Source organism: Anser anser (assembly GCF_964211835.1).
Source record: "Anser anser genome assembly, chromosome: 3".
NCBI lineage: Eukaryota > Metazoa > Chordata > Aves > Anseriformes > Anatidae > Anser > Anser anser.
In genome coordinates this window covers 40,662,705-40,675,670 of record NC_139722.1, presented here as the reverse complement: position 1 = coordinate 40,675,670, position 12,966 = coordinate 40,662,705, and the positions used below count along the sequence as shown (strand labels likewise).

At 46.6% G+C, this 12,966-nt stretch overlaps 1 protein-coding gene across 1 annotated transcript in view; it reads left to right on the top strand.

Annotated features, from left to right (window-relative positions):
- Positions 1–12,966, top strand: part of BACH2 (BTB domain and CNC homolog 2) — a 192,300-nt gene that overhangs the window by 32,973 nt on the left and 146,361 nt on the right. The window contains exon 2 of the mRNA XM_083831518.1: positions 8,415–8,501. The gene's annotated coding sequence lies outside the window, so the exon portion shown is untranslated. The remainder of the gene's footprint in view (positions 1–8,414; positions 8,502–12,966) is intronic.

Genomic DNA, 12,966 nt, shown 5'->3' with positions numbered 1-12,966 from the left:
GCAAGGATAACTCCAAAACCTAAATCTGCTGGCTTGTTTCTATGGTAACAAATATTGAAATATGTCTAGCCAACACTGTGGGTCCCCCCCACCCCCATTTAATTCCTGTCTATGGGTTCTAGGAATTCATTAAAACTATAGAATCCTTTTTAAATTGGTATGTTCTGTTGTAAAATTCCCTAAGATTAATGTTGAACATAACTTTAAATTTTAACATAAACATTTCTTTGAGAGAGATTTCTTCACAAGTGACAGATTAGAGTTGTATTTCTAGGACTGTGTGCACATTGATCTGGTATTTTTGTTCTTCATTGGTGAGTTGTTTTTTTTTTTTTCCTTGCATGACTATACTTAAAAAATGGAGTTTCAGCAGTCTATGGATTCTGCTGGAAATATTAAAGACTTCTTAGCTGGAACGGGCTGACTGGGAGATAACGATGGCATGAAGTCAGTGCCTGCATGATTAAATTCAGTGGCCAGGAGTTCTCGGTCAGAGCTATTTCTTAGAGAGCCTGCTCGTAAGATTAAAAAGGTGACTGGGGGGGGGGGGGGGAGAGCCTTTATTTCAATTAATTTCACTTAATTCTTTGCTTAGTACAGAGTATTTTCTAGGTGTCCGATTTAAGCCATTTCTTGTCTGTCTTCTTCTGGTTGTTTTTCTTTTGAGGGCAGCCCAGCGGAGCTGGGAAGCAATCTCAAGTGTTGGCTGTGAGTTTATACTTCCCCAGTGGTAATTGAAACCACAAGCACCTAGTCCTAGAAGTAAGAGAAAATTGTTGAGACTTTGAAGTGAAACACCAGGTCGATGCAACATCTTGCATCTGGTTGACTAGCCAGCATTAGATGCAGCTGGAAGCATGAAGACTACACCTGTGGGGACTCCACTTTCTACATGGATGCAGTGAAGATAATGAGGCAACAAAAGGAAAATTTCAGAAACTGAGATTTGTGCCTAACAGCTGTGTTTCAGGAGCCCTTGCGTATGGACTAAATGCATGTTTTCTCGTAGGGCTAATAGCATCCAAACATTTGTCCTTGAAGACACTGATAGCTGGGGACTTGGAGGTCAGACCCAGCAGTCTTAGCTGATGGCTCAAAGGGAAAGGAGATGCAGCTGGAACCAGTGACTGAAGGACTCGGTGGAGGCAGAAGGTGGTACTTGGAAGAAGTGAGGTCCATGGGTTGGTGTCCTCCCAGAGCAGTAAGGAAGAAAGTGTATGCTTAATTGCAAAGGATTATTTTTCACAGTACCATGCAGGAGTGACTAATGTCAGTGCAGATCTTGAGACTGTCTGAAAGAAGGGTGTGCACAAGTAAATGCTTAAAATAAAAAGATATAAATACTATTCAACCGGATTGTGAGCTACATGTCCTGTCACCTTTCATGCCCCAGTTAAATCTCCAAAATTTCCTTTTATGATTGAAAACACTATGTAGGAAAAGAAGTGAGTCAATGCTCAGTGAAGAACTTGCTTCAGGTCGGATGTGGGAGACGTGCGAGACGCGAGCTCTCGGCTTGCACCTCCAGAGTGTGGATGTACTTGTCCCTGGCCCGGGATGCTCCTTTTCCTTTCACGCACATCCCGTGGTGTTCTTTGAACCAGCACGGCTTATGGAAATAGGAGCTGAAGTGTCTTGAACGAGAAAGATACCAAAGTCTTGCTCCTCCTTACATGGTTCCTATCATTGCAGGGTCTGAAAGCTCCCGCGGGTGTGTGCCGCTGGACGGGGCTGTGTGGCTGATGCAGGCGTCCTCCCTTCGTGCACCCACACGGCTCGATGTCAAGAACATCGGTGACCACCTTTTGCAATATTTTGAACTCTCCGGAGTTCATCCAGAGGCCATGGAAAGACTTCAGCTCTCCGCGTTGAGCTTCACCCAAGGGGCCACAGTAACAGATACATGCGCACTCCTGTTCCTGAGGAACAGCACTGTTTTTGAGTTTTTTCTTTTTTTTCTTTATGATAACTTTGGCTTTTTTTTTTTTTCTTTAAGAAAAGCAAACATTCTCCAGTATTGTAATGACAAGATGGAAATTGGCTTTTCAGGACAGAGATTTGAAGTCGTCACATGTACTTATACTGCAGGGAAGGCAGTGACTGAGGGCTCTGTGAGCTGAGGTGAAAGCTGCTTTTTTCTTAATCCAAAAACAAATTCTGAAAAAAAAATAAATCTGAATGAAAGTGACTCAAGACTTGCTACAAAAACAAGTGAAAAAATGCTTTCATTTCCTTGGTTCAGTGTGGAACTTGGTAAAACCACAGATGAGCTCCAGCCCAAACTTGCTTCTTTAAAATAATCCATTTGTCTTCAGTAGTCCCAAGAATATAGTTAATGAAATGGGGTCTGTTTTGAGGATTTCTCGCATCGTACGGACAGACCTGTCAAATTTATTTTCGGGAAAACCGAGCAGGATCGAGAGCAGGATTATATGTCTGCATAAAAGCTGTGACTATTCCCATTCCATTAGGCTTTTAATCTTTCATAGGCAAAGCTAGGCTGCACGCTAAGGCAGAGCCAGTTGGTAGCTGTCAGGAAGCTTTCACCATGGACAAATGTGTCCGCACCAGTTTTTCCACCTTACTTTAAAACATCTGGTATATATCAGGGTCCTGCACACCCTCTTTGACTCTAGGAGCTGTGAAATGAAAAAGCAACTTGTATGCTTGTCTGATCAGCTCTCACATTCTCATATGGTGTCTGTATAATCAGATGCATCAAATAATACTTTGATTTACTCCTACGGCTTGAAAAATATGTACAGTCGGTTCTAGGATTGCTTAAATCCTGCAGAGAGTGAGAGCAACTTTAGGGGACGGGTGTGAGGGCTGGGAAAGGCAGCAGTTACACTGTCTGCTCCGCACAAGGCAAAGGTTCAAGCCGCAGTCGCTGCTCTTACCCTTCGTGGTGTTTTCGCAGAACAGGAGTCGGTGTTTTCCTTAACGTGAGCAATCCCGTAGAAAGACGCATACCAGATGATTAAAATATAATGGGCAGTGTGAGTGCACGCATAGAAAATGGGCTGCGGTACGGGAGCGATCACTTCCTTTTCAGAGGAGAAACAAGGATTTGTAGAGCTGGATTCGTTTTAAACCTGTGAGTGCTGCTTCTGGCAGTGGGGGAAGTTTTGTTCTGGTGGCTTTTTTGGAGGCCTGCGGTGTGGAGTACAGGCTGGATGGTACGACTCCACAGTGACTTGTGAGGGATGTTCCCAACCATAGTTACTGACAGCCGGCTGCTGTGCCCCAGTTCCCCGCTGATTCACTTTCTCATATTTGAGTCTTCTGGAGGCAAAATTTGGAGGGGTCAGGAGTGGCATCGCTGCAGCTTCTTGTCGGTCCTCAATTCCCCACCCTTATGGCAGGGAGTTTTCCTCTCCCCTCGGTAGGCTCTCCTGCCGTGGCATTTCAAGACAGAAGACATACCGTCGTGTTGCTTAGCCCCGCGGCAGCTCAAAACTTGTGCCGGATTAATTAAAAAGCAGAGCCGTGCCCTCTGCAGCAGCAGAGCAGTGCAGGGTGGGAGTGATGGGAGGAGAGCTGTGTGCTTGGGGCAGGAGGACTCATCCTGCCTCTCATCCTGCCTGCAAAAAGGGCTGAAAACTCCTGATGTCAGTGGGAGATGTGAGGGGAGCGGGTATCGGCAGCAAGATCTGCATGGCTCTGCGAGGTGAGTGCTGCCTGAAGCGCTCCTGTTACAAGGGAGCCATCCCACCTCTGGAGTGTGTTATTTTCTAAAGTGCTGTCAAGCCCCTTTTCCATCCTGAACATTTTGCAAAAATTACAAAAGAAAGCCTCTTGGAAGAGTGGATAGGTGGCGAAGCTGAATTTCTCCTCCATGTCATGTACTTCATACAATTTAAAAGCCTCGTTCTGCCTTTCATCTTGTGAACTGTTTTCTGCAGATATTTCCTAACTTTTCCCATGACGTTTTAGCCTGTTTCTTTAGAAGATTGTATGGACTGAAAGAGACTATTGTTCCTGCAAGAGTGCAAGCATGTGCACATTTGCTGATCTGGTTGGTACAGGATTTCAAGAGTGGGTGTTTGACTGAGGAGCAGGATTTGGACGTGTGTGTGTGTACGAATTCTTGCTAGCGGCGTGCTCTCTGATTTCGTAAATAAGATCACATTTCACTTTCTAGGTTCTTCAGTTGTGTTGCTCCAAAAGCTGAACTCCGGTATCATGAGACATAAACAAGGAAACGGCGTAAAGATTACAGATTACAGAAACTTCAGTTAGCAGAGATTTGAAGGCTGTTTTGGTTTTCAGTTCTGTTCCTGGATAGGTATCAACTACCAGATTGCATAGAGGCTCAGCACAGCTATTGTTCACAAATAACATAGGCTTAAAAACTAATAACTCATTGTCATTCATGCTTTCTTTCTTGTTCCGTGTCTGGGTTTTCATTGTTGAAGCAGGGGAGAGGCCAACAAGTACTTTCCAGCCTGGCATTCAGGAGGTAGACTTTGGCAGCTGAGCTGCACTTCCCAGCTCTGGAGATGCTGAAACCTGAGTATTTACAACAAACTCTTCTTGCAAAGTAGTTTACATCGTGCAGTGTGTTTTTCAGTCGGATGGTATCGCCAGGGAGCAAAGAAACCGCCAGGGGTTGTTTTTGTTTCACGCCCAGGATCTCGTCGGAGGCAACCTCGCCACAGATTTGCTTCCCCTTTTGGGAATGTTACCTCGAAGATCACGCTGGGATAACTCCAGCTTCCTCGTCTACGGTGGGGTGACCTAGATCTCTGCTGGCGCCGAGATCGCATCTCCTTTGGGTACGGAGTGAGAACGGCGGTGGCGGCCCCGATGGCTGGTCTGTGGGCAGGTTGCCCTGCTGTGCTCCTGTCTTGGCAGCGAGGCGGCCCGCGGGGGTCTTGCTCCACGTTTTGTGTCATGCCGTTCTCATCAGACGTTGTGAGGGAACTGTAGGGTCTTCTTTACGTGCTGTTTTCTGCAGGTGTGAAAAAAAAATCCCCAAAAGTTTTTGTAGCAACAGCAGTTACTGCATAACTGACAATTCACCGTTTCCCCATTTTAATAGGGTTTCTCTTAGGAATTGTTGCTGTTGGTGAATGAGTCCTTGGTAGTAGAGGATGAAGGTTGGTAATTTAGGAGTTGGTGAGGACTGTTCCCGTAGTTTGTTGATGGAGTTTGCCCATCTGAAGTGTGTTTTGGTGTATGGATGCACAGAAATTCCCAGGCGTTGACAAAAGCAGTTGATGACAGCCAATTTTGTATGAGGATGAGGAAGAGAGGCTGTGAAGTGAGGAGGAGTTGGTTGTTTGTCTGGTGTCTTTAACCTACTGAATATCATATTTAGCTGTGAGCGTACAGCCTCACCCATAGTCACCTGTGTTTTTAGCGCCTCTGGACCAAACTGCTATGTTGGCTATCCTTGAAGGGCTTTTTTGGTGCCTCAGTGGGATACTAGCACGGGTCAACTACCTGGCTTCACAGGCCTCCTCACTGCTTGCCTGAGCGATGGTTCTTAAATCGCACCTCCTTTTCACCAGCTTGCGGACACACTACAGAGCACGGGAACTGATCTGCGTAGCTGCCTTTTCCCAGCCGAGATTCCTTTTGTTTGAGAGCGAGCGAGCCCTTGTTGCTACAGCCAGGAATATTTGAGGCATGTGTTTGCTGACGGTTTCTGCTCTGCACTCCCGAGGATTGCATGTAGGGCAGTTTGGAGGGCTCCGAGCAGTGCAGCTCCCTGTTTGCAGTCGGCAAGTTCATTAGAGCCCTAAATTATTTACCTTGAGGAATTCAAGCCCTGAATTATTTACCTTTAAGAACCGTCCTCTTGCATCGTGCATTGGGTTGACTGTAGAGCTACACAGTGTTATAGGCTGTGAATGCCTAAGCCGGCATAATACCTAGGGCCACTTCAGCTATCTGCTGTTAATTTTATTTTCATACACAAACACATGGAAATATTACAAGTAAGGTCATGTTGTGAATCACCCAGATATAAAAATGATTTGCGCAGCCCTGGTGCAAGCCTCGGGAACGCACGGTCAGCCTGTGACTTTGTGATCACGTCCCTCTCTCGGCGCTGAACGCGGAGCTCTCGGCGCGCAGCGAGCGAGCTCTTCAGCATCGTGGCTTCCTCCTGCTGTTCCGCCTTTGGCCCCTGGCTTTATTTATTGCACACCACTCAAATCCTACTGAAGGAGTTAGTAATTTCCTCACCAACTTTCCCGTTTATCGCTGTCACGCTCGAGGGTTTGACGAATGGTTTGGGAAGCGTTGCTGCTTTTTTTTTACGGGAAGAGCTAAAATAGAGGACAAAGGATCTTGAGGATCTCACAGCCTGGCCACGGAGACGTCTCAGTGTCACATAATATTTCACATACTGGAAATACACTTCACTTTTGCTTTTGCTGTGAGTGTTCATTAGTTTTACTTGAGAGAAGCCAGGGTTTCAGGTTGGTTAGGAACTCGCCATTAGCGGTCACTTGGGAGATGCTGGGTTGAGATGACTCGAGTGCCCTGCGCTGCGGCCACGTGGCAGCTCTCTGGGGCACAGCTCGTCTGCCCGAGCGGCCAGAGGGGTAGCAGGGAGCCGGGGGGTGGCTGCTGCCTTCGTTGCCAGCAAACATCAGTATTTTCCTGTGCTTTTATACCACAGCACTGATGCACAGCTCAGGTATGTCCAGTGCACCGAGCACGGCAGGGGAAGCACAAAGGGAGATGCTGCAGGCAGCAGCAACCCACAACACTTCTTTTCAATGCTTCCACCCGTCAGTGCTCTTTCTTACAAGCTACCTTTGCTACACCAAAGAAAAAACGCAAGAAGCAAACAACAATGGCAAATGGCATCAGCTGGCATTGTATCAATGCGAACAGGATTCATAGCCACCGCATGACCACCTGCAGCCCTCTGCGTCTGACCGGCTTGTCGCTCTCTCCCCATCCAACCTCCATTTTCCCATCCCTGTCCAGTGAAGTTTCTTGTTCTGGTGTATTTTTCTCCTCCTTCCCCTGGCCCAGCTTTTGGCTGCTTTGCCTGTAGCTTCAGTGGCTCCACGCTGCCGGGGCCGTGGCAGGGAGGTCGCCTGGAGCAAGCACAGGGGTCAGCCCTGACCTCGCTCGGGAAGTTGCAAATCTTTTCACACTTGCGGTTGTTCCTTTTTTTGTTTGTTTGCTTTGTTTCGTTTTTTTGGAAAGCTTGCAAATTGGCCAGATTCAGGCAGATTTTTGTCGTGGACACTAAAGTTCACTTTCCATGGAAAAGCCCAGTTTCTCAGTGCTAGTCCCAGGGTTAAAATCTCTGTTGCAGCGGTTGCCAGAACGTGTTGAGTTTTTCCAGACACTGTTTTTTTTTTTTTTTTTTTCCTGAAATGGCTCAATCAGACCGCTGTGACCAAAACCTTGCAACAAAGCTCTCTCTGGCAGACATCCATGTCGCCCATGGACAGAGTATGCCAAACACTCGAGCCCCTGGTACGGCAGGAGGGGTATGACAACCGTATCCCACCTGTGCTGCGTGGCTGTGTCTACTTCATTTGTCCTTGTGAAGGTAGGCAAGGGATCAAGTACAGATGGTTGAGTTGCATTTCCTGAAGTGAAGGTATTTGTTTTGTTTGCTTTCAGAGAAAGCAATGAAATATTGACGCTAATGGCATTTCCAGTACCGAAAATCCAGTCGCATTTTTTCTTCACGTATGATGTGTCTTCAGGCGGCTCAGAGAAGCTGGTAGTTTTTTTATGAGGCTGTATCTTGATTTGGGTTTCTACCATATGGCCTTTTTTCTCCCTTGTTTAAGTATGGAAATTTCTTAAGTGTCCATTATGGTTCATCGGTGTATTGGTGGGAGGGTTTGACGCTGAAACATAAAGCTAGTAATCTGTGAAGCAGGGAGTAAGCACAGACACAAAAAGACCCTTTTAAGAATTTTAAGCCAAGTCGCTACCTAGATAATGTTGTAGGTGCACAGTTCAGGGAAACTGTACAGTTAAGTAATTTACTGTTGATGTAATTTTGCAAGTACTATTTTTACATTGCTGCTGTGGTTATTAGTGGCACGTATTTACTGCTGAAACTGAAAGAAATGTAGAAGCAGCTCCCTCTTCCCCCATATGTCTGCTTTTGGTGGCACTGAGTATCTGCTGGGCTTTCATCCTGGGATGCAGGATTTGGGCTCAGGGAGCTGAGTTCCTTGCACAGCTCCACAAGCGATCTGCTGTCCTTTCTAGGCTGCCCCCTCCAAGGTGCAGTCTGCCGATGGTTGGTCAATAAGGAATTTTGGAGAAAGGACTTTTTCTTGGTTAATATCTTCATGACACTCAGCAGGAAAAAAAAAAAAAAAGACCTAAAAGTCTGCTGGGAAGTCTAACAGCTGTAATACAAATAATAGATAATCTTCTGCAGTTAATCAATTTTCTCTTTTGTGTTGGTTTTCACACAGAGCGATGAGGCAAGAGAGAAGTTTTTAAAAACAGGAAAATGTGATTGCAGAAACATCATTGTTGGCTGGAGGACTCGGTGGATTCAGGTAATAATGTGACACCACTTTTTATTACGCTTTAAAAACTGGCTAGATTTCAGGTTGACAGTGGCCCTTTGTCAGAGACTGAACGGTACAGGAAGGTGACAAGGTATAGCGAGACCCCGTGGCCCGCTGCTAAATTAATTCCGACCAGGCAAGCGGGTGTAAGTGTTCTGGCAGCAGGGGTGATTGGTGAATAGGACGGTGTTGCTGGGGCATCTTCCTTTGTTATGGCAGGCTGTTAAAACTGAGCTTGTTCTTTTTAGTTTTCTGTGTTAGTGTTTTGTTTTGTTTTGTTTTGTTTTACCCTAAGAGAGAGGCTCTTATTCAACCACTTACAACTGCACAGAAGTAGAAGGGAAGCTCCAGGCCTGTTTTTATGGAAGAAGGTCAAATGATTATCTGGCCCTTCAGACTGTAAAATGTTGAATCTATGACTATCTCCTTTGAATTCCCCATTTTAAAAGATTTCTGGATCAGAGCAGATAGTTGTCTGCTAAAAGACCCATGCCTAGATCATTGCTGTAGAGGACTACCACTGTTTGTTTTGTGTGAATGGAGACTATTTCTTGTTGAAGAATTGTAGGAATCCCAATGTGTGATGTTTAAATAATGCTACTGATATGTTCAGACCTGATTTTATAAAAAATGTAAGTTGCTAGCTAAAATGCATCTTATGTTTTTAATCATTTAATTATTTTCCTGAGGGACAGGGGAAGCTGGAGAGGGGGGCATTTACAGTGCTAATTGCGATGGAGTTTGTGAGTGGGGCCAGATCAGAAAATTGCAGAATCATAGGGGTTGGAAGGGACCGCTGGAGACCAAGTCCAAACCCCTGCTAAAAGCAGGTTTCCTACAGTAGGCTGAGCAGGAAAGCATCCAGGCGGATCCTACTCTCACACTTCTTAGGCAGTCCTGGTGAAGTCATCAGGCTTTTCACAAGCAGAAGGGTTTTTCCCATGTGTATTTGATTCCAGGATAAGGGTTTACAGTGGCTCTTTCATACGCTGATTTTTCACAGGTATGAGGAGATGGAAAAGCATGCATCTTTGTCGATGTAGGCTTTTAGTTTTCAGCACAAACTGAAGAAGTGCTGCACTATTTTATCAAGGAGCAGGTCAGCAGAGCTGGTTGCCTTACATTGAACTGTTTTTAACTGATGATTCCTTTTTCTTTGTTAGGTGCTAGGTGGGAAAGAAATGCAAGTGCGGCTTTGCGTTGCTGTATTTGTGACCAGGAAAGACATTTAAATAGTATGTGAATGGGTGTGGGGATTTGATATTTCCTCGAGCCAGCTTCTTTTTAATATTAAATTGCATACTCCAGGAAGATAGTTGCTGTATCAACATCAGTATAATGACACATTATTGAAAAATCAATATCCAGTCATAGAAATGAGTCCTGGTGTAAGCAGTTGTGTGCTTACAGCTGCGATGCGTATGTGTTCGCAAATGTAATGGACTTTTTTTCTCTTGTAGCACTGGTTACTTGCATAAACACTGTATGTGTGACTCATTGCAGAGTATAAACTTATTTTAAAGGAGCAAGTGTGGGATTTGCTGAATATCCTATTGCTTGCATCCCTGAATACTTGCATTAGGTCATGATTAATCTTAAATTGGCCAACCTGGGAGGAAAATTACTGCTGATCTCCCATAGGTGACTTCAGAAATAAACAGAAGGATGGAAGTGCTTTAAAAACATAAATAGTAGTTAGAATTCATGGAATCATAAAGCAAACATATGGTACAAGGTCCTCTAAAACACAACACTTGAAAGCTTTTTTATAGTTAGAGAAAAAGCTTGTTTAGTTACCACAGGGAAAGTAAATATTTTCATTCCTTTTTCTTCAGTTCTTTCTCATTCCATTCCTCTTTCTTTCTTCCTTTTTTCTTTTTTTTCTCGATTTGGTGGGCTGGGTGACCAAAACCAGATGGGCTTATAGAAAGCCCTGTTGGGGGCAAGAGATAGGTTGCTAATGTCCTCCACTTGACGGGCTTGTTTTCGATGTCCACCTGCAGTGTTGGGTTGGGGTCGATGTCACCCAAACTGAGCGGCGTGTGCGTGCGAGATGCGATGAGCACCATGGCAGCTCCGGGGTGGGCCAGGAGAGCACCTATTTTTGTAACATGGTGCATCAGGCATCGACGCTGGGCGATGCCATCCCAGTGTGTGTTTTTGGGGGGCACGGGGGGCTGCACACCACGGCGTCCCCACTCTTTGGATGCGTTTTTGGTGGGGCCATGTGTGGTTTCGAGCGCCACGGCCAGGGTGGCATGGTGGGAGGAGAGGCTGATGGTGAGATGGGCGAAGGAGGAAGATGGGGAGCGGGGGGCCGGGCGGGGAGCGAGGCGGGAGAGGGGCAGCCGGGAGGAACATGCGGCTCCAGGGGGAAATGCTGTGTGCTTTGCAGTTGCCTGTGTGGATAGAAACCAGATGGTGCGCTGGAACACCCGCTCGCTCGGGTGGCGGCGGAGCCAAACATATGGTTAATGGTTAGGAGGAATAGCTCGCAGAGCCAGGGCTTTGCTGACTGCCTCGCATTACAGATTGTTACAGTGTGTCATTACATTGCCAAACTAAGTGCTTAATACCCACTGCGGGCGCTGGGCACGCATTCGCGCAGATGACTTTCCGCGCGGCGCTGGCACGGCCGGCAGGCTGACATCATACGTGGCTCCGCCGCGTCCCCCCGCCGCAGCCCCCAGACCCCGCTTGCCGTGGAAACGCCGTAAATCTGGCATTTTACAAGCCTAAAACCTACAGCAGGCAGCTTTCCTGTTCTGCGTGCGTGCCTTTAATCCAGTTATTTCCAGCGGCGTACGGTTGGGTTTTGCTTTTCTCCCCGCAGCGGCCAAGTTCACCTCGGCTGCGGCCCTGCGCTTACATGCCCGGCATTTGAAGTTCCTGCGCCGGGAGCTTTGGGCAACACCGGGCCCATGTTATCTAAGGAACTGCTGAGCTCATTCATCTCCTTTTCACGGCCCGCTTCCTTTTATTTTTAGCCAAATCCGTCAGGCCTGACAGGCGGGTAATTTGAGCCAGAGAAAGGGCAAAGCTCCAGGTCCTTTCCACAAAGCAATTCTTCTCCTCCCTCCTGGGAAGGCTCCAAACTCGGCCTGCTCCAGGCAGATGGATTTGTTGAGTCATGTGAGATCATTTACACAAAAACACAGTGAGGCGGTGAAGAAAAAAAAAAAAAAAAGGGAAAGAAAAAGAAAACGGAGGGGGAAGGGGTGGGGGAGCGTGTGCTGCTGTTGGTTGGGCTGCGAGGGTAGGAAATGTGCTGCACGGCAGCGAGACGGAGGAATGCAGCGGATTCATTCTTGTATAAGGTAATGTCTAGTTTACAGTGCAGGGTGGAGCCAGCGTGGAGAAATCACTCGAAAACAGATTACTCATTTAAAACTCGAATTCTCCTTGAAATAAAACAACCAAGACCCAAAACAACCAGCAAGCCGTGCGCGCACGCAACAAAGGGCACGCTGTTGGCAGCGCTGGGTTGCAGGATCGGGGGGCTCCCAGTGGGGGGGTTGCTGGAGAAGCAGTTTGCCCCCTGCTACTGCAGGCACTGGCCCTGCCAGGGGACCCAGTGGCAGCACCGGTACGTGTCCCCCAGCCTGCCCAGGGACATTTTGTGGTGCTGGGGGGGTGGACACGGCGGGCAGGCTGCCTCTTGGCATGGTGCATGGCCGCAGCAGGGGGCTGTGGCACGATCTGCGTTGCATCGGGGAGCAAACTGCTTTTAGGCCCAGGGACTGAATGCTGATGTTGTTGCCGTTTGCAACCTAAACTAACCCCAGCGTGTTTTGGTTTGTTTTGTTTATTCAAGTGGGTGGTAAGGGAGAACATCAGACTTAGGGTTGTTTAGATCTTCGTGCATCCCAGAGAATTAGGTTGGGTTAATTTATGCTGTTTTCTAATGATATGTATTCAAACTTTAAATAGGCATATACTGCATTTAAATATTATTAATACGACTTCCAGTTACTCTAGATTTCTTAACAAGGCAATATCTAAATGCCAGTGTATTGTTCTGATGACGACTTCTACCGGGAGCAGAAACTGCAATTGGAAATTCGTAGAGCAAATAGGCAATAATATGCAATAACTTGCAAAAAGCAACTTTTAACACAAAGTATTTTCTTAAATTCTTAGCTGCATTGAAGAAATTCGTAGGACTGTGCAAGTGTGTGGTTTTGTATTTTAACTTGACCCTCTCTCCCACAGAGCAGCATCTTCTGCAGGCTACACTGTGGTGTCCGTCAAGGTGCTTTCCTTTTGGGAGGGGATTGTTTGCTTGCAGCCTGCCCTGGTCTGCTTGACCTTTTCTTCCCTTTTTCTCCTCCCACTTCTTTTTTTTCTTTTTTTTTCTTCTTTTTTTTCCCCCCTACTTTTGTCTGAAAGAACACTGGATTTCACAGCCTGCTCCCTGTGCCGCGATGTGCTATTGAGCATGTTTGGCGTGGGG